The 20,340-nt window shown below is 44.2% G+C and overlaps 1 protein-coding gene across 11 annotated transcripts in view; it reads left to right on the top strand.

Annotated features, from left to right (window-relative positions):
• OXGR1 (oxoglutarate receptor 1) overlaps positions 1-20,340 on the top strand; it is a 177,253-nt gene that overhangs the window by 10,945 nt on the left and 145,968 nt on the right. Inside the window, exons 2-4 of one of the 11 annotated variants that reach the window (XM_084982171.1) lie at positions 7,804-7,955; positions 13,204-13,315; positions 18,555-18,798. The exons of 7 other annotated variants lie outside the window; for them this stretch is intronic. The gene's annotated coding sequence lies outside the window, so the exon portion shown is untranslated. Of the gene's footprint in view, positions 1-7,803; positions 7,956-13,203; positions 13,316-15,983; positions 16,208-18,554; positions 18,799-20,340 lie in introns of all 11 variants that reach the window. 3 more of the 11 variants (XM_084982174.1, XM_084982176.1, XM_084982175.1) reach the window with 3 other exon arrangements.

The following is a 20,340-nucleotide window of genomic DNA, read 5'->3' as shown; positions in this document are numbered from 1 at the left end:
GGAGACTAGAGACCAGGCAACCAAATTTTGGGACTTAATGCTCTCAGAAACTGATGAAACCAGATGAAAAAAACTGGTAAGGATGTTGAAGATTTTAACAACATTGCTAACTTTGCCTTACACGCACAAGGGCAGGATATTCCGTTTTTTCAGGATGCATAAAACGTTCACCAAAATAGACCACATTCTGGTCCATGAAATAAACTTTAATAAATCTCAAAAGATTACAGAGTATGTTCACTGACCGCAGTGCAACTAAATTAAAAATAAATGACAATAATACAAGCTGAAAAGCCCCAAATATTTGGACTCTGTTGGTCAAAGAGGAAATCCCAAGGGTCATTGAAACATATTTCACACTGAATGATAATAAAAATACAGTCTATAAAAATTGAGAGATGCAACTATAGTAGTATTAACTGGGAAATGCTTCTATTAGAAAAGGAGATAAATATAAAATCAGTAATTTAAATGCATCTTACAAAACTAGAAAAGAATAGCATCTTAAACCTAAAGTACAAGACAGAAATAATAAAAAGCAGAAATCACTGAAAATGAAAAAAAGGGCAACAGGATAGAAAATGAAAGCCGGAAGATTGGCCTCTGAAAATATTAATAAAGTTGAGAAATAGTAACACTCAGGAAGAAAAAACAAAAATTATAAACATCAAGAATGAAAGTGTATTACTACAAAACCTATGATAAAAGGATAGAAGTGGGATAGTATGAATAACTTTATGTCAATACATTTTCAAAACGCAAATGAAAAATGAAATATCCCAAACCTGATACAAAAAAAACAGAAAATTTTATTAAGGATATTAAATTTGCTATCAAAAACTTTCTCACAAAGAAAACTTCAGGTTCAGATGGCTTTGCTGGTGAGCTCTACTAAACATTTAAAGATGAAATCATATCAATCTTACATGCTCTTTCAGAAGGAAGGAACCCTTCCTAAGTGTTTCTATGAGGCCGCCATCACCCAGATATCAAAACCTAAAAAAGATTTTATGAAAAAAATCACAGACCAGTATCCCCCCAAGAACATACAAGTGAAAATCCTTAACATAAAATTAGCAAATTGAATCCAACAATATAAAAAACAGAATACTTATGGAATATACACGCTAGTACAAAACATGTATTTTTTGCATTGCTGAAATTCAGTCCTAACTGGGCATCCTGTGTTTTTCCTTGATATGTCTGATAACCCTTTGAGTCAAGGATGCCTGGCGACATCTAAATAATAACATTCTTGAGGCAGTTGAAATGTATGCGTTGGCCACTCCAAAGAAAAATCGAGTCTAAAGACCAAGGCAGGACAGTCAGTGAATTTTAAATGTTGCTGGAGAATCATTCCGCAGAGTAGCCATCACCATCCTGTTTCAAACTACTTGGGATCTAGGTGTTGGTCTTCCTTCGGAGACAGAGCTGTGAGTGTCAGCTGGAGTTGACGCGGTCTTGCTGAGAGTCACCCTCTAGCTATTTTCTTACCACCAACCAGTTTGACAAAAACATCGCCCATATCCAGAAGCAAAGACTGACATCATATCCTTGTTGTCAGGTGAGCTTCTGAAACCATCGGATCAAGCTAGAAAACTGTGCTGATGGATCATAGGAAAGTTTTCCCTAATGAACCCTAAAACAACACCTTAGGTCTCATAGTTGGAAGTCGGCGTGTCCATGTGTTCTGTTACCCCAGGTTTACTTGTTGCATCACGCAGCTGGATCATGTTTTGAAGATGCTAAAAAGAATAAAATTTCTTTCTTTCACTGCCAAAAAAAAAAAAAAAAAAACTTAAAATTTAGCTAGAATATATTTCCCAACCTGCGTAAGCAACGGAATTTACTAGAACACAGTTGACCCTTGAACACGGGTTTGAACTGCACAGGTGCACTTTCTTTTTTTTTTTTTTTTTGTCTTTTTGCTATTTCTTGGGCCACTCCCGCGGCATATGGAGGTTCCCAGGCCAGGGGTCTAATCGGAGCTGTAGCTACTGGCCTACGCCAGAGCCACAGCAACGCGGGATCCGAGCTGCGTCTGCAACCTACACCACAGCTCATGGCAACGCCGGATCATTAACCCACTGAGCAAGGGCAGGGACCGAACCCGCAACCTCATGGTTCCTAGTCGGATTCGTTAACCACTGCGCCACGACGGGAACTCCGGGTGCACTTTCTTATACACAGACTTTTTTTTTCAGTAACCTATAGCACCTATATTTCCCTTTTATAGATAATTGGATTAAGTGTGGGGGAAAGTTTGTGCTTAATTTGAGATCATAATATGTGGAATCAAAAGAACCAGGGTTTGAGTCCTGATTCTCTTCAAACAATCTCAGTTCCTGCCCTTGAGTGAGTCATTTCTCAGTTTCTTGGATTTTGAGGCAGAGATAGCAGTACCTGGCTATTGGACTGCACTGGAGGGCTGTATCTATAACCCCAAGTTGTTCAAGGATCCGCTGTATAAGGAAACACTGAGGAGCAGATATTTTTAAAGCTGCAAATAACTGCTACATCTGTTGACAATTATAATTTAACAGGTATCCCGTTTCTTGATTATGGAATCATTCAGCTAGTTAATGATTTTATCCCAATGGTCCTGGAATCAGTGATCACGGACATTTTTTCAGAGTTGTGGGATATTGTGGGGAAGAAAAAATATACGAAGGTCACAGCCGTGTTTTCTGGTTTGCCAGGATTGTTCCTGCTGCCTTCAGGGAGGGTAAGGGCAGGGTCCAGGGCGGTGTCTGGTTACTTCTGCATTCCCAGACCAGCAGAGGTGTGGAGAATGCCTTTGTGTGAGCCTTATTTCCACTCTGTATGGTCCCCACTGCCATTGCAGAACCTTCAGCCTCTGCAAATTCTCTCCCAATTATTTCTAGGTATCGCCAGGGGGTGCCTTGCGTGTGCTCACCAGTAAGTTCTGTTTGCTGCCACCCTGTGGCTCTGGCTTTCTGTTTTCTAGCATTCGTGCTCTGTGTGAGTCCTGCTGGCCACATGGAAGAGAGCGACTCTGTGCTGATTATCCTGGAATTCCTTCCCCACATCCCCAGCCACCCTGCAGGGGCCGCTGCCTCAGGTGGCAGAGGGGCACCAGATCTGAAATCCACTGTATTCTCTCCATCCTTTGCATAATTTTTTTGTCTTCACGCCAGAGCCCTTATTGTTTGTACCCAAAGACTAGCAGAGATTTTAGTGAAATAGCTCTCAGCCTCTCCATTAAGCTTATAGCCAGTGAATGGTGAACACTCTGGGCTAAGAGGCAACAGCGACATCTGCTGGTGAAGGGAAACACTTTCGACTACATCTAATTTTTCTTTATTATTTTTTCTTTTTCAGAGTTTATGAAATTTGTCCCCAGGTCAGGATAACACTGGCCAAAAAGAATAGGTCTAACCCCTGATTGGCCAGAGTTAGGTTTTTTTTTTTTTAAAGTAGCGTGCTGTATGTTTTCACTGCTGAGTATATGATACTAACTTTTTGAGTAACTATAGTACATTCTAACCTACGTGGGTGAGCAGGTCTAGGAAATGGTCTAGAATACCCCACATTTCTAGGATTTTTTAACATTGAAAATTAGTAATTTACCAGCTCTTTTGCTACTCTGCACAGCAAGTTTCCCCCTCCAGATCTACTAAGGCACAAAATAAGCAAATGAACAACAAATTTGTATCGCACTCAATCACAGCCATATAAAATCCTAATTAGACATGTGACTTTTAGAGCTACAGAGCCTGGGTTCAAATCCCCACTTGGCCACTAACAGCAATAACCCTGAGGAAGTAACTGAATTTCTCTGTGGCACAGTTTTCTTATCTGTAAAGTGGGAATAAAGATAATAAAACCCATCTTTAGGATCGTCATGAGCTAGTATGTGCAAATCCGAGCAAATATGGTCCCTGGGATAGAGTAAGCAGTCCATGAGTTTTAAGGATTATTATTTTGTTTAAGTACTGTTGTTAAATGCTTAACGTATTAATCCTGAAGGATTATCTGGAGAAGCGTTGGGAGTGAGATACATAAAACAAAGAACTTCAGACATGTCAGATATTTCATCAGAATCAACATGAAAGTGAAATGAATCTGTCAGGTAATCCTAAAACTTACAAACTTTCTCACAAATGTAAACTAGAAATTTTTTGCTGTTTTAAACGATTTACAAGTTATTTTATTTTCACCAGCCATTGACTCTTCTAGAAAAAAGCAAGAGAAAAAATAGAAAATCACTTTTTGCATTGAGATCAAGTTCTCTTTCTTTTAGAATTTCAAATGAATGGTTTTATTTTATAATGTAAAAATAGCTTTAGGAGTTCCCATCATGGCTCAGTGGTTAACGAATCCGACTAGGAACCACGAGGTTGCAGGTTCGATCCCTGGCCTTGCTCCAGTGGGTTAAGGATCTGGCGTTGCCGTGAGCTGTGGTGTGGGTCGCAGATGGGGCTTGGATCTGGCGTTGCTGTGGCTGTGGTGTAGACCAGCAGCTACAGCTATGATTAGACCCCTAACCAGGGAACCTCCAATATGCCGTGGGAGTGGCCCTAGAAAAGGCAAAAAGACAAAAAAATAAAAATAAAAATAGCTTTATTTTTTAAGTAGTCGCAATTATTAACTCTTAAATTAAACATAAGCACATCCCTAAGACTAGCACATTACAGGGTGTTGTTTGAGTAGCATTCATTGAAACTTTACTCAACACAACCAACCACTTACTCCTACAGTAAGAGGCAAAAACAAAACAAAAGGAAAAGAAAACCCCCACTGACAACAAGAACCACAGTAATCACAGAAAAAGTTGCCCTGTGGTCAGTGCAGGTTCAGCCTACACTTCCCTACTGTCTTAAAATGGAGATTTGCACACCTCCTGGGATCAGAACCATGTTGGAAGGACACAGACTCGCAGGAAGACAAAATGACATCTTGCCAACATTTTTTTTTTTTTTCAATCAACAATGTGGGGAATTTTTCCCTTGCTATTCTCAAGCTTTTAATCAAGCATATGCACGAGTAAAACTAGCAGAGTTCTACATCTCTATGCTTCCTAATGGGGTATTCAGGTCAGTTTCAGAATTACTTTCTTCAAAAGACAAACTAATACAGGAAGGCAAAAAAATGATGAAAGTGTGTGCTGAATTGCCTCCAAATCTGTTTCATGTCACAAAGAGGCAGCCTGTTGTAAAAGTACTTGTCGTATCCAAAAACCTGAACCACAAATTTACGGTGTTCCACCAACATCCTTGCTGTCTGATAAACAGGTTAATCCAATTTTTTACACCATTTGGATGAAAGCTCGGAAGGAAGTATTAAGTGCTTTCCTGGTTTTTTTGGTTTGTTTGTTTTAAATATGAAACACTTTGATCCATGTGTAAGGAATTTCATGGTAACATACAAAAATGTGTGATTTTGTCACCTGTTTCTAATTAAACTCCTTTTCACATGGGAAAAAGGCAAAAGCTATTTGCTGATAGGACCCAGCCTATCAGCAAACCCTGCGTCAAGACACTCTACTGGTCACTGCTTCATCCATCATCCATCAGAAAATGTCTTTCTTCATTTTTTTTTTTTTTTTTGGTATATCCAATGGCTAGTAAAAATAGAATAATTTGCAAAGCTTTTTTTTTTTTTCTCTTTAGGGCCATACGTGTGGCATATGGAGGTTCCCATGCTAGGGGTTGAATAGGAGGTACAGCTGCTGGCCTACACCACAGCCACAGCAACATCAGATCCTTAACCCACTGAGTAAGACCAGGGATCGAACCCACAACCTCATGGTTCCCAGTCATATTTGTTTCTGCTGCACCATGACAGGAACTCTGTAAAACTTTTTGAAAGAAAGCAAAAGTATCTCTGGATGAGATAACAGGCTGTGAATTCTCCTGCACATTCAGACCAGCCTTGAAGATTCCAGAAGAGAAATGGGAGATTGATAGAAGCTAGAGCTATGCAAAATGCAGAATCAAAAAGAGAAGTGAACTAGTTTTTATCAGAAATTCTCTCTCTATAGATAGATCGATAGACGAAATCACTGTAACCTAGAATAGAATAATGCATTTGCAGCCATACAGATGGACCTAGAGGTTATCACTATTAAAAATCAAGATGAAAAAGGTGAATTTCTACCAAAAATGAATTTTTTTTTTAGGGCCACACGTGCAGCCCTAAAAGTTCCCAGGCTAGGGGTCGAATTGGAGCTGCAGCTATAAGCCTACACCACAGCCACAGCAACATAGGATGAGAACCACATCTGCAGCCTACACCATAGCTCACGGCAGTGCTGGATCCTTAACCCACTGAGGGAGGCCAGAGATCAAACCTGCATCCTCATGGATTCTAGTCAGATTCATTTCTGCTGAGCCACAGTGGGAACTCCCAAAGATGGTTTTTTAAAGATTGACAGATGAGATAGAAAATACAAATGGACTAAAAACTGTATTAAATATCGATGCTATAATAGCCAAAAGGACCAAGCCCAGAAGTTTGTACAGGTGTATACCACCAAGCTTTTAAGAGGCACCATCACCTACAGACAGAAGTCAAGTGTTCTTTTCACCGTGCCATGCAGCCATCTCTACTAGAGTTGACAAGCAATATAAATCATAACTGACATAGGAGGATTATTCCAGTTTTCTCAGCAGCTGATCTTTGGTACCCGATCTGAGGGCATACACCCAGCTGGCCTTACATCTCTGATACTCAGACCTGGCCCATTTGAAGGAGTGCATCCTTGGCCACTTCCTAAGTTGAGCTGCTGACCCAACTGAAGCCAAGAGATGAGACGACAACCTTCTGCATTTGTCAGGTTTTCGTCAGGCACAGTTATTGATCTGCAGACAGACATGCTGAGAAGTTTCTTGGCAGGAGGATTTTATGGAATCCTAATTGTTTCAATGAACTGCACTTATGTACTTTACCGGCTCAGCCTAACTTTCACGATACACTTGTGAAACCTTAGAATTGCACGCTGAGTTCTTGCTAATTCATAGGTGGATCAATACAGACAGTTTTCAAGTGGTCTTTGATGTAAGACATACGCACCAGCTAAACTACTCACAGCTGTGGCTTACAGAAGATGTGTGCTAAAATATTGTCTGAACTAGGCAATTTTCTTACTGCAGAATGACTTTGACCCTAATTCATCTCGATATGTAACATAATACCGTGCGATTACTATCCAGTAAAGATGTTTTCAAAGTTATTTACACAATCTTTTATTTGACCAGCTGTGGACTCGATGGAGTTGAAGATGCCAGGGAGAGACTGATGAACGAGACAGACAAGGTCCTTGCTTTCATGGAATGTGTATGCTAATGGAAGAAGACAAGCACGTAGCGAATCATACAGTTTCACCTAACAAATAAAATGTAGAAAAGAAGCAGGGTAATGGGATTTATTGAGCCTGGAGGGAAGGTTAGATCTATGGGAAGACTTCTTGGAGGAGGCGGCATTTGAATCACCACCAAAGGTGTAGACCTGGAGAGTCATGGGAAGTTCAGACAAAACACATTTCAGGCAGAACAAGCAGTGCATAGACAAATGCAAATTCACCCTTGAAGACAAAAGGGTAAACAGAGATGTTGCTTAAAGTTGCGGGTAACTAGTATGTATGTATATTGGCTACCGTTTCCTCTTACTTATCTGACAAGTTTGTCTAGCTGAGCAGTTTGTCTTCTCAAGCACCCCAATCAACCGTCTCCTGTTCGTTCAAGATTTCTTGTTAAACTCTGAAAGGAGGTCTGTGGCTTCTAACTTCAGTTGCATTTTCTAAATGAACACTGTGAGATTTATAATTTACTCTTTCCACAGGAGTTCGATTTTATTCTAAGTAGAGCCGTTGAAGGTCCAAGTAGAAGAGCCATATATTAAAAAGAACACTACAGGAGATCCCGTCATAGCACAGCAGAAACGAATCCAACTAGGAACCATGAGGTTACGGGTTCGATCCCTGGCCTCGCTTGGTGGGTTAAGGATCTGCTATTGCTGTGGGCTGTGGTGTAGTTTGCAGATGTGGCTCGGAGCTGATGTGGCTGCAGTTGTAGCATAGGCTGGCAGCTGTGGCTCCAATTCAACCCCTAGCCTGGGAACCTCCATATGCCGCGAGTGTGGCTCTACAAAGCCAAAAACAAACAAACTAACAGAACACCACACCTGTTGTTTGGAAAACAGATGTGAGCTAAGAGTGGAAGCAGGAAGATCAGCAGAGAGGTTACCTCAGTTCACTAGGTCTCAGATTGGTGACTGACTACTGAGAAGTGGTCCCAAGTGGTCAGATTTGGTAAACGTTTTGGAACTAAACCCAGTAGGACTTTGTGATGGAGTGGGTGGGGACCTGGGAGAGGTGGTAGAAAGAATAGCATCAGGAATTGGGTTTGGGTTTTGAGGAATTCGATGAATGCTGGTATGATTATTTGAGATGGAGATTTTCAGCAGGTGTGGAGCAGAATCACACTTTTCTGGTAGAGATCTGAAGTTTAAAGTGGTCCACAAGACAGCGAGGTGGAGGGGATCACTGGGTAGCTCCTTATATATCTTGGGTAATTAGGGCCTGTTTCTGGGTAGATGTAAATTTATTCCATGGGCTGGAAGGAGTTTTCTCGAGAGAGAGAGTGTAGATAGATGAGAAAAGAGAATAAAGATTGAGCCCTGATGCATTTCAGCATTTCAGTATTTCGTGAACAGAATGGCAGAAGGATGCAGCACATCTGCAACAAAGGAGACCCCAGTGGGGGGTGAAGGCATACCAGGCAGGCACAGAGTCCCAGAGGACAAATGAATAAACTATAAAAAATGTATGACCTTGAGAGCTAGCTCCTAGACACAAGAGTCTGTGTGGACTAACCAGGGCAGGGTCTGGTATGCTGCAGGGACAGATGGCCCAACAGACACTTAATTCTCATGCTGCATGTGCTGCTCAGGTTGGCTGGGTGCTTCTTCATTGTGGTCATTCAGGGATGTGGGCTGGTGGAAATTCTCTTTTAACATGTGCCTCCACGAGTGACAGGGAGGGGACAGGAACGTGGTGCTCATGCATTGGCTCTTAGGCCTTGGCTTGGAAAGGCCACAGGCCACATTCCCCCCCACCACCACCACATTTCATTGGCCAAAGGACGTCACGGTGACAGCTCACTTCAAAAGATGTAATCAGGAGTTCCTGCCATGGTGCAGCGGAAACAAATCCAACTAGGAACCATGAGGTTGTGGGTTCAATCCCAGGCCTTGCTCAGTGGGTTAAGGATTCAGCATTGCCGTGAGCTGTGGTGTAGGTCGCAGATGCCTCTTGGATCCAGCATTGCTGTGCCTCTGGCGTGGGCTGGCGGCTATAGCTCTGATTCAACCCCTAGTCTGGGAACCTCCATATGCTGTGGGTGTGGCCCTAAAAAGACCAAAAAAAGGAATTCCCGTCATGGCTCACTGGTTAATGAATCCGACTAGGAACCATGAGGTTGTGGGTTTGATCCCTGGCCTTGCTCAGTGGGTTAAGGATCCGGGGTTGCCATGAGCTGTGGTGTAGGTCGCAGACGCGGCTCGGATCCTGAGTTGCTGTGGCTGTGGTGTAGGCCGGCGGCTACAGCTCTGATTAGACCCCCTAGCCTGGGAACCTCCATATGCCACAGGAGTGGCCTAAGAAATGGCAAAAAGACAAAAAAAAAAAAAAAAAAAAGTTATGAAGGGCAAACTCATCATGTGCCCAGAAGGAGATGGAAACGGGCTACCCATAAACAGCCCTGATGATGGAAAGTAAAAGCAGAAGAGCAGTGGTCCACCCCTGAGAGACATTTAGAGGCCGGGAAGATTTTAAAGAAGGTTCTAAGATTTATTTGCCCTTTGGCTGGCTTTAAAACTAACTAGAATCAGTGCCAGCAGAAAACTGAGGATTGGCGAGAGCTCCAGTGTCTCCTAGGGCATCGCTCAGATGCGCCACCGCGCTGGCCTAAGTATGAGTTTCCAGTCTGTCACCCATGTGTCAGGGTCCAGTCAGGTGACTGGTATTTGAACGGAGAATTCGATAGAAAGAATTGTCGACATGGTACAAGGTGGTGAGCTACAAGAAGGGGTCAGAGAGCTTTGAGGTGCCGCGGGGGTAGCCCCTGGAGGTGGTGGCGAGGAGCGCAAGGACGGAGGGAGAGGGGTCCAGGGCGACTTGGAAGCGTTGAGGGGGCCCGGCCACCTCTGCACGGAAGGAGCGGTGGGGAGAGGGGGTGCTGCCCGCTCCGGAGGGAAAAGTCGGTCCCTGGAGCCCACGTGCTGTGGAGCCTCCGGAGCCACGGCCGCGGCAGGGACCTCTGCAGCTCTGCCGGGACCAGCGCCTGCTGTTGGGGTGAATCCCACAAGGAAGACAAAAGCAGAGAGAAGGACTGGTCCCGCGGGGGGAGAATCGTATTTCCCCCCAAGATGCATCAAGCTCCTAACCCCTGGTACCTGTGAGTGTGACTTTCTTTGGAAATGGAGTTTCTGCAGATTCATTCAGATGTAGGATTAGATGAGGTCCCGCTGCAGTATGATGAGCCCTTAACCCGAAAGGACTGGTGTCCTTCGAGAAGCGAAGAGACTCAGAGTCCGATGCGCACAGAGGATGCGATGTTAAGACACGGACACGGAGGGAAGAGGGTCACACCGAGACGGAGACCAGGATGGCGCGGTGCACCTGCAAGCCAGGAAATGCCGGGAGAAAGGGCAGATTGTCTTCCAGAACCTTCACTGAGAGCACAGACTCCTGGGCTCCAGAACCGCAGGAGACTACTGTTCTGTTGTGTTAAGCCACCCAGTTTTTGGCTAAGACAGTCCTGTGTACCTAACAGAAGCCCCTTCTTCCCCCCATAAAAGCTGGAAAGAATGATACTGTGGGACCTCATAAGGTATCACGGGAATAAATGCAAACATAGTTTAGTACCTGCAAAAAGCAAGCGCTGAATAAGATACTTCTTCATATACTGATAAAATTTTCACATGAGTTGAAACTGAAGCAAAAGGAGCTTCATTTCCTGAGGGAATATGTGGTATGCCCGTCCTACTTTTGAGGAAATAACAGAATGATAAAATTTCAACTCTCATGACAGTTTAAAAATCCCTGCATTTGGAGACGGGGAAGGACACGTGTAAGCCCTGCGAATCTAGGCAAACAAAAGATGTTACCTTTGAAATAACTCCCCAAATGTCCAAATGAATATAAATCCTCGATACTTTAGGCATCTCTACTAACAAACTCAACCCGAGGAGGAAAACAGAGCAGTCAGTTTCTTGTGTTTTGTTTTTTTAAAGAGTGTTATGTAACAAACATCAACAATGCCAAGACTGAAAACACTGGGCTGCTTTAGTTCTTCAAGAAAGTGCCTTCTGCTGCCTCTAACTTGTCTGGGTTGGAAATTTTTATTGCTCCCTAGTCACATGGCACATTTCCTACAAAGCTAAGGGTCATTGCTGAATCTATTTCATTCTCTTCCATTTATGTTAACAAGTTTTAAAATTAAAAAAAGAAAAGTAAGGTGAAAACAAATCTGGACTGAAGGAGCTACAGAAATACAGACTTATCTGCAGTTTCCTTAAGCCTGTTCGTGGTCAGAATTCACAGAGGGTGACCCCAAGGAGAGGGGCTGCATGAAAATTTGGGGTCTGCTAATTTACTGTGCTTATTACAGGGTGATTGCTGGGTTCTCATGATGCCTCAAGAGGTCAGATCCCATAGCTTAAACCTTAAAGACCCCATCCCCCAAAATAATGTTCAATGGCTGTCATGCCTCAGACCCTGTACCAGGCACAGGGGAACCGTGGGGAACACAGACATACAGCCTCGGGGGAAGGACAAACCCTGACCAATAACTGCACACGTGATGATTCTTTAGGATTTCCGGAAAGCACTTGTGTTCAAATCAGCCTGGGATTGGTCTGTGGTTCCTTGTTGGAACTTTGAAGGGCTTTCCTTAGTCTAAGCTTGTTCTTGTAGAGCACAAACACCCCAGACCCGGCAAGCACAGCATGTCTGCACACTGGGCAGGGTCTGACTTCTGCTGGCCTCTGGGGTTTCTTTGGCTAAATCCCTGGCTGGATATCAATATCCAGTCGCTCCAAATCTATTAGAAATTCACCTAAGAACGTGCTCTGCAAACGTCTGATTTTGGGTCGCCACACGCTGATGTCTGGGGTTCTGAAGCAGCGTTCTGCCAGAGGCAGACCTCTCTTGGAGATCTCTTAGAGGTCTGACGGTGCAAATCCATCAACAAGTGGCCCCTCAAACACCAAGTTTAGCTGCACGGGATTGGCATCCAGTGCAGTGTGCTGGGAGCCTAACTGAACAGACCGTTCACCCTTCAACACCAAAACATCAAGTGAAAACTCACGTGCGAGCTCACAAAGCGAACAGGGAAAAACAGACCATTCTCTGACATCCAGGGGCCCTCTCTGGAGTTGCTGCATTTCTGTGTCGAGCTCTTAGAATATGGCATCTTTGTTGTATGTGGCAGTGTGGGGAGCCAGCCCTGAAATGAATATAAGACAGCCAGTAGCAGAGGCGGAATTAGGGCCGGGCATACTATTTTTGGAAAGAGGAGCCAAAAGACATAAGTGGAGTTTCAGGAGTTCTATCAGATTTGAAGAAGGAGTACCTTTTTCCTTTTCTCCTCCAGAACAGCCTTCCCCCAAGGCATCTGTTTCTTTTTTTTCAACTGTGCTGCTCCTTGGCCTGTTCAGATCGCTCTTTATCACCTGACATACACTTTCGACCCCCCAAGAGCCAGAAATGCCGTTAGATTCTATTTCATTATGCATGAGACCACTATTATTTCAAAGGAATGATGCAAGAGATGAGTAGGCTAGCAAGGGGGGGGGGGCACGAGGAAAGAGAGACATAATGAAATACACCGGTAAACACGGTGCCCTTGGCATAATCAGCCCCATGCGTGGGCAGGGCTGTTGGCATCTGGGAGACACACTTCAAGATTTCCTGAAAGACTCCTTCTTTCCCAGGCTTCCGAGTCTGCAGTCCTGCTTGTTCCATAAAGACCTCTGTGACGAGCCTACCGTTTGAATAGGCGGACAGATTTGGAGAACCTCGGAGGAAGGCTTAGTTTTCGTGATTAGGCTTTTACTCTGGCACCTCATAAAGCCAGAAAGGGGGCTCTGAGGGAAGGGTACCCACAGAGGCTCTTTGAGAGGGTTGCTCTATCGACCTCTTCCGTAACTAATTCTGCTAAACATTTGGTACCAACAAAGGGAGATGGCGGGGAGTCAAGGTGAAGTTTGGGCTCGGAAGTCAGACGTCGTGGGTTTCATATTTTGGACCTGCCATTTTCCTATAGCGACGTGACCTGCGAAATTATTCAAGGTCAGTGCATCTCATCACCTCGTATGTAAAATGGGAAGATTAGTAGAACTAACTTTATTGGGCGAAGTGTTGTTTGTTGTTAACGATGCATGTATGTAACATGGCGATCTTAAAAGGGCCTCTTTGTACCATGTATAGGGCCTTTCCTCCCACCTAGACCGTGAGCTTATGTTTTTTAATTTTATTTTTATTAGACTATAGTTGATTTAAAGCGTTGTGTCAATTTCTGCTGGACCGCAGAGTCCCCCAGTCATATATATATGCGCGTTCTTTTTCTCGTATTATCTTCCATCAGGGTCGATCCCAAGAGACTGGGTATAGTTCCCTGTACTGTGCAGCAGGACCTCATTGCTTATCCATTCTAAACGTAATAGTTTGCATCCACCCACCGAAAACTCCCTGTCCAGCCCACTTCCTCCTCCCACCCTTGACAACCTCAAGTCTGTTCTCTGTGGCTGCGAGTCTGTTTGTAGGAATGTAAATTGGTACAACCATGATGGAAAACAGTGTGGAGGCTCTTCAGAAAACTCAGTCTAGAACTACGTTTTTTAAGCTGGCTGCATGCGCAATTCAAGCCTTTGTCTTATTAAATTACTGGAGACAAGGACTTTGCAAATGATCTGTATTGTTAATTACTTGTCTCCAGTAATTAACTACATATGATCCAGCAATCCCACTCCTGGCCATGTATCTGGACAAAACTTTTCATTCAAAAAGACATTTGAGCTTATTTATTTATTTATTTATTTTGGTCCTTTTTGCCATTTGTTGGGCCGCTCCCATGGCATGTGGAGGTTCCCAGGCTAGGGGTCTAATCAGAGCTATAGCCGCTGGCCTACACCACAGCCACAGCAACTCAGGATCCGAGCCGCGTCTGCAACCTACACCACAGCTCATGTCAACCCTGGATCATTAACCCACTGAGCAAGGCCAGGGATCAAACCCGCAACCTCATGGTTCCTAGTCGGATTCGTTAACCACTGCGCCACGACAGGAACTCCTGATCTTATTTTTGATAGGCATGACATATTAGTTATTGTGATTCCACATTGCCCGGTGTGGTATTAGGTGCTTGCTGGTAATGTCTGACTTTGCAGTAGCCTTAACAGTTCCTTTATGGCATTTAATTATATGTGCAGTTTTAAAACGTGTTCAATCTTTCTCCAAATTATTAAGTAGTCAAGAAACTATTTTCACCTCTAATTTATTATTGAGAAAACAGTAGCTTCCATTAGAAATATCCAGAGCCAAACTCTGAACTATGGATGCTGTTACTTCTCACCTCCTTGTCACTCTCCGTGGCCTGGTTTGGTTGGTTGATGGGGACACAAGTTATGGCAAATGCTGGGTGCCTGGGGAGGTTCCACCAGGAGGATTTGCAGGTGACTAAGGGGCTGGTGCCTTTCTACCGTGTTCTAGACTCAGCGCTGCCCACGGGACTTGCTCAGGTTCAGACACGGTGCCTTTGGCACCTGCTGCAGTCGATGGAAGGATGGACCACAGAGGGAGACGAGCAGGAGCAGGGCCAGATCCAAACTGGTCTCTGTTTATCGTAACCTCCATGTGGTGCTGAGGGCAGCGCCCAAGGACAAGGAGGGGAAGGAGGATCCCTTCCCCTCAGACCTTGGAACCCAGCACCCCGTGCCCCTGCAGAGGGCTCTCATTCCTCACTGCTAGAAAGACGGCAGGGGGTGAGGGTTTGTTTCCTAAGCCTTCCACAGCACACAGCCGAAAAATGCGGCTGGAATGCTGCTCCCTAGAGAAGCAGGTGCGTTTAGCCCCGGGCTTATTTCTATTGATATATGAGTTCATTCTCTGAAATAAGTTAAAGAAGTAAGGCGTGGTTGGCAGCTTTCCTGTTGAGTACAGATTACTTGCAAAGTCCTCGTCTCCAGTAATTTAATAAGACAAAGGCTTGAACTGTGCACAGAGCCAGCTTGAAAAATGTCACTTACAGACAACTTGCTGTCTCCATCCTTGACGAAGGAAACCATGTCACCACTCTCTTCTCCGTGTGTGTGTGTGTGTGTGTGTGTGTGTGTACTCAATGCTGCAGAACTGTGGGATCACAGCATGGCTCCTTTTGGGCAGATTTGCAAAGGTCTTTCTCCACGATTCCCGTTTGACTCTGAAGGCATATCTACCTAAGTAGTATCCCCTTTGTGGATGGAAGGCCCCTGAAAGCCTCTAATCAATCACACACGTGCAAATGTCAAGTCCAGAGACAGAATCACTCAGGGCTCTGAGCTAGAATGACCCAGAATAAATTAAAGGTGGTAGTTCTGCAACCTGAGACCTAGTGAGTTGAGAAGCTTAGGGGTGTGCAGTCATTCAGAGATAAAACTCTACCAGGAGCTAGAGATAATCCAGCTCATTCAGAGTTGACAAAATCGTTTTGTGACATAGAATGGGGAAGAGCTCATCCTGATTGGTTCAGTCAAAGCAACCACATTGTGAAGTCTCCTGTGGTCTCTAAACATAAGAAATAACAACTTAAATGCTTCTTCCTGGCTGACACTTTTAACACTTCTGATAACTTTTTCAAGGCTGAATCTGAGTTGACCAAACAAGTGACTCCCTAATTCAAGCCCAGGGCTGACTTCATGGGCACGTGACCCACGTAGTAGCCCAGGGCCCATGCTCCAGAGAGCCCCTCATTTGTCTTTAGGCCCCACTCCTGCTGTCTTGAAGGTCTTAACAATGCTGTCTTTGGACTTGTGCTTTGTAAGTGAAACGTGATGGACAACGAGCACTCGTATGAGCCCAGGAGCCACACGCAATTCATGCTCATTGCCATTCCTCGCAGCCCATGAAATAGCATTCACGGTCCTCAACACAAAGAATGCTGGGAGACCTGGGGGGCGTGGAGTTCAATGACAAGGCAAGTGCAAGGTCAGTGTTGGATCTCTGGCTGTGTGGCGGGGGTGGGGGGCATTGACAGTACCTACAGGCCATGCTCTCTGATTGAGCCAGAGCTTGCTTTAGATCCAGAAAGAAGGCACTGCTCTAATAAATATTCAGGAGCAAGGAACTCAAGCTTACCGTTTTGAACTTGTGTTACTTCCCTGAATAAACCAGTGACTTACACTGAAAATGATGGTTTAGGAAGAAAGAAAAAAATGGGGCAACCCATGATTATTTTCCCCTCGGTCTTCTCTTACTCATCAGTAAACTAAAGACAGAGGTCATGGAATGTGTGTGCGTCAAAGAGGGAAATAAAACAGCTGGGTTGGTTTGGGGTCATGCTTCCACCGTTGGGGTAATACCCAAATACACACATAGTTTATGAGCTTTGGAATATGGCTTGTGTGATTTTAAGGGTGCTTCGTGTAAGTTGACTGCTCTTATATTTGCATATAAAATTAACATTGCATCATATAAAGATGAAGGGTCATTTCTTGCTAATAGTTGAACGTGAATTTTCTTTTTATTTAAAAAGACATTAAATAGCAAAACAAAACAAAAGACACCATGACACCAAGAGAGACTGTGGAAGAAAGGAAAAAGCTTTGTATTTTAGTACCTCTAAAGGCAACTTTTCTTCTGCTTTTTAAGCAGGGCGTCCCACATTTTCATTTTCTACTGGCCCTGCAAATTATAGAGCTGGCCCTGCTCAGGGCCTAAGAAGTGCATGGGTCCAGGATGCAAAAAGAGGCTGCATTAAGGGTCCCCCCCCAGGTGACTGTTGAGATCAGGAGGGAACCCCCTTCAAGAGCTCAGCCCCTAAAGGGCAAGTGGCTAAAACCGCTGGGTGCAGGCTTCCCTGGAGCTGTTCTGTTTATCATGCTCGGTCTGTGAGGTTGCCTTCAGGAGGAAGGTCTCCCAGCAGCACTCCCTTCTGTCCCTGCACACCCTGCACCACACGGCCACCCCTGTGCTGTGGCCACAGAGACCCCAGAAAATCGGGCTGGAAAGCAGTCATGTGGGAACTCAGTGGCGATGCTTCTTTTTCAAATCATTGCATAATAAAAAAGCCAGATGTGGATTATTTCTTCAGAGAGCATCAAAATAAGATCTTTTGGCCACCTATTTGCCCCCAGTTAAAAATTTAATAAAACAGTTAAAAAGTTAATTATTAACTAGTTAATAATTAAAATAAAAAATAAAACTCAAAGGACATCGGAAAACCATAGAACCAGCCGCCAGTGTGTTTGGCCTGGAGAGGAGGATTAAAGAAGGTTTGCAGAGGGCAGGAGCAGACCACCTTTGAAGGTGGAGTGGAGGTGAGTGCGTCGGTTTTTCCTAAAGGGTAGGCGACCCCCGTGGACTCACTGGTCTCTTCAGTTATCACTGGACAATTGTTGGACTTTCACAGAAGGCTGGGTACTGTCGACTCAATTGGGATTAAGGCCAGATGTACAGTGAAAGAGGATTTAAAAATTTTTTTCAACCTAATGACCTATCAATTTGGTATAATTAGGAAGGGGGAACAATAAACAGCTTAATGATTTTAGCCAACATACATCAGGCACAAAGCAGAAAGGGCAGCCTCTTGAGGACTGTCTATGAAAAATGGAAGAAAGGCAGCAAGAGCTGCTCTAATTAAATTACTTTTGTTTTTATTGCATTTTTTCTGAAAGTGAGCCCTAAGACAGCCACTCTAAGGGAAACACAATGCTCTCTCTACACTTTAGTCGCAACGTGCGGCATTTCAGCCTCCTCTCATGCAAACTCCTCCACACGCAGAGCCTGTCCACCACGGAGCTGCACCTGTCTGGCTTATTGTTCATAGAGTCCAGGCTAGTTGGAAACTGTCTTGGTTTCCTCACTCAAATCAGATTTCAAGTTTGATTTTTCAAAGGTGAATAGGTTAGCACAGTGGTCTGTTGTGTCAACAGGGCCCTGGAAAAAAATTAATCATGAAAGCAATACCAGAAGGTCAAAAGGAAGAAATTAAAAATGCTATACTAAAGAAATGACAGAACCTGTAGCTTTTTTATTTTATTTTTTTTTGAGGCATTTTAATGCCAACGCAGAAGCAGGACAAATAAAATAAGAGTATGGCGCGGTGTGCTTGCTGAAAGGGAGAAGGGACCAAAGACTCTTAGCAGACTAGGGGAACAACTTTCAATAGCTCGCAATAGTCTGACGTTCCCTGAGGAGGCTAGAAAGAGAAGGAATCCTAACAGAGCAGGGGGGGGAAGGGATCTCTGGCAACAAGTTATGTTTTGAAGTGTTAGATGAAGTGAATGCCGTCGGCATTGACTGCTGCACAAAACCCAAACAATCGTTCTTTCAGCACCAAAGCATTTGAATCTCTGAACTTTCAACAGCTTAGAAGAGTGATTCATGTTCCATTCACACAGTGAATACCGCAAGGTGGGGTGCAGAAGTTGAGAGCGATGCTGGAACAATTTCCTCCTGTTTGCTTCGGACCTAAGCATCCTGTGCTGTCCTCAGTCTTGCCACTGGGGTTCACAAAAGTCACAAGGTGCATTATGGGTACCTCGGCAGAGGAGGGAGGATGGAGGTGGTTTTACGTGGTGAGTGTCTGTGTGGGGTTGGAAGTGAGGGGTACATTCCTTCACGGTCTTAAGGGGCTGAAAGAAAGATACTGTTTGTATGACCCGCTGCTTTAGTAAAGTTCCCCTCACGGTGGCAAGAGGCCAGGCTCTGACCCCCGAATTTACTTGTCTTCCATAAAACAAGAGATGACTTGAGGAATCATGTGATTCTGGTCCAACATTCTTTTCATAGTTTCAAAAGTTCCAAAGAGAAAAATAAGGTAATAAAACCTTAACCCCAAGAATAAACATCAGAAGATGAAAACCTAAACAAATAATCAAACCATAATGTATAATAAATATAACTTGATATATAAAGAATACGAGAAATAGGAAAGACTACCTCTTAACAACAAGAACAAAAACCAAAAAGTTGGTTCCTTTTTTCAATTTCTAAAGGGATATCCTTTTTTCATAGTGGAAACTTGCTGATAATATGCCTTGAACTGAACACCTGACTAAGAGAAAAAATAGTGGATGATAAGGGGCTAAGCACATTTGAAATAGCCCTTGTTACACGTCCCAGCTCAAACACTTCTAATGGCTCCCCATTGCCTGTGTAATTAGATACAGGCCATCCACCACCGTCTGCATTAGTGACCTATTGCTGCGTAACAAATTACCGCATCTTAGTGGCTGAAAACAACGCTTGTTTGTTATCTTACCATTTCTATGAGTCCAGGGTTCGGAGTCCAAGCATGGCTCGGCTGGTCTTCGGCTCAGGGCTTCACCAGGCTGCACTCCAGCTACACGGCTGAGTTCTTACCCCGGGATCAATGCGGAGGTGTCCACACCCACTCCCTGCAGTGTTAGTAGACACGGTTTCCTTCTAGGCTGCAGGATTCGTGATTCTCGGCAGCTTGCTCCCTCGGAGCCGGGGCTGGAGAGAAGGAATTTAGTCTCCCCATTCTACTCTCTAGGGCTCATCCATCTCCACTGCTCTTCTAGATGTACTTAGTATTTAATATTCTAGGAAAACTGGACCTCATGTTAGGACCTGAAATGTCCTTCCATCCTTAGCCTCCATATTTTTACATCAATGGACCCCTCCTCCTAAAAGTCCTCCTTAAAAACATCTAGCTTTGTCTAACTCCTACCCAAAGTCCGTCTCAAATATGTGCTGTATTCCTTTTTGAAATGTAACGTTTTGCTAATACTTCTCACAACAGCTGTCAGCCCTGCCATCTGTTTTGGTTCATTTCGGAGGAATCATCTTTAAGAGGCACTGGCTCCTGCCCAAAAGGTACATCCCAGGAATAGACCATTGGTCTACAGGCTGAGCCCCAGACTCTGGAAGGGTCCCCACTTTATTCCTCCCTTCCTTTCTCTTGATTTTCCAGGCTTAATTTTGTTTTTGCAAAAAACAGCACAGCTCTGCAGCACCTCCTCAGCTTGTTGTGGGTGTCTGGTAGGCCAGGTTGTCACGTGATTGGTTTTCCACATTCTTTCTCTGCTTTAAGGTAGAGCTGCCCTCTGCTGCTAGGACGTGTTCTCCGTCTTCCTCTCTCCATTGGAAGGCTG

This window comes from Sus scrofa, chromosome 11 (genome assembly GCF_054392235.1).
Source record: "Sus scrofa isolate SSC_HxYL_T2T_F1_AM1 chromosome 11, Sscrofa_HxYL_maternal_Yorkshire_Landrace_v2.0, whole genome shotgun sequence".
Classification (NCBI taxonomy): Eukaryota; Metazoa; Chordata; class Mammalia; order Artiodactyla; family Suidae; genus Sus; species Sus scrofa.
This window is presented reverse-complemented; position numbering and strand designations above follow the sequence as displayed.